The sequence below is a fragment of the Morone saxatilis genome, unplaced genomic scaffold (assembly GCF_004916995.1).
Source record: "Morone saxatilis isolate NCDOM2014 unplaced genomic scaffold, NCSU_SB_2.0 Contig17, whole genome shotgun sequence".
Lineage (NCBI taxonomy): Eukaryota > Metazoa > Chordata > Actinopteri > Moronidae > Morone > Morone saxatilis.
In genome coordinates, this window is record NW_023339729.1 from 11935646 (window position 1) to 11936140 (window position 495).

The window sequence follows — 495 nt, forward strand, 5'->3', positions numbered from 1 at the left end:
CCAAGTGAAAATGAATTCCAATGACACAACGAGAGAAGTTTGCCTTGGCGAGGTCCAAGAGTTCTTTTCCTACTACCTAGACCCAGTGTTTTTATTTTGGCAAAGTGAAAGCTTTGTTTTTGTTTTGCTGATGTTTGACCTAATGTTAAAATAAACAGGGCAGTTATCTCACAGCAAAAGCAAAACCATTCTCAGGCAGGGAGAGACAGCACAGGGTTAGCCCACACCTTGGGAGGTACAGCAAGTCCACAGTTACTATGGTTTATTAACAGTTAGATTTGATTTTTTTTACCTCCGGCCCTTCGTTTTCTCTGTTATGAAAGCATTGTACTCACTTAAGTGACTGCTGAGATCTCAGAACACAAAAAATACGACCAACAGGGAAACAAGTAAGAGCAGTCAGTCCATCATAAAAGTTTTAAAATGTGAGTGTTGCTAATGTACATGTTGTTAAAAATCTCTCATTGTACAGGGAAACTGTCAGTGTGCACAACT

At 39.6% G+C, this 495-nt stretch overlaps 1 protein-coding gene across 1 annotated transcript in view; it reads right to left on the reverse strand.

Moving 5' to 3' along the window:
* map2k7 (mitogen-activated protein kinase kinase 7) overlaps positions 1 to 495 on the reverse strand; it is an 11740-nt gene that overhangs the window by 6222 nt on the left and 5023 nt on the right. The gene's annotated exons all lie outside the window — the stretch shown is intronic.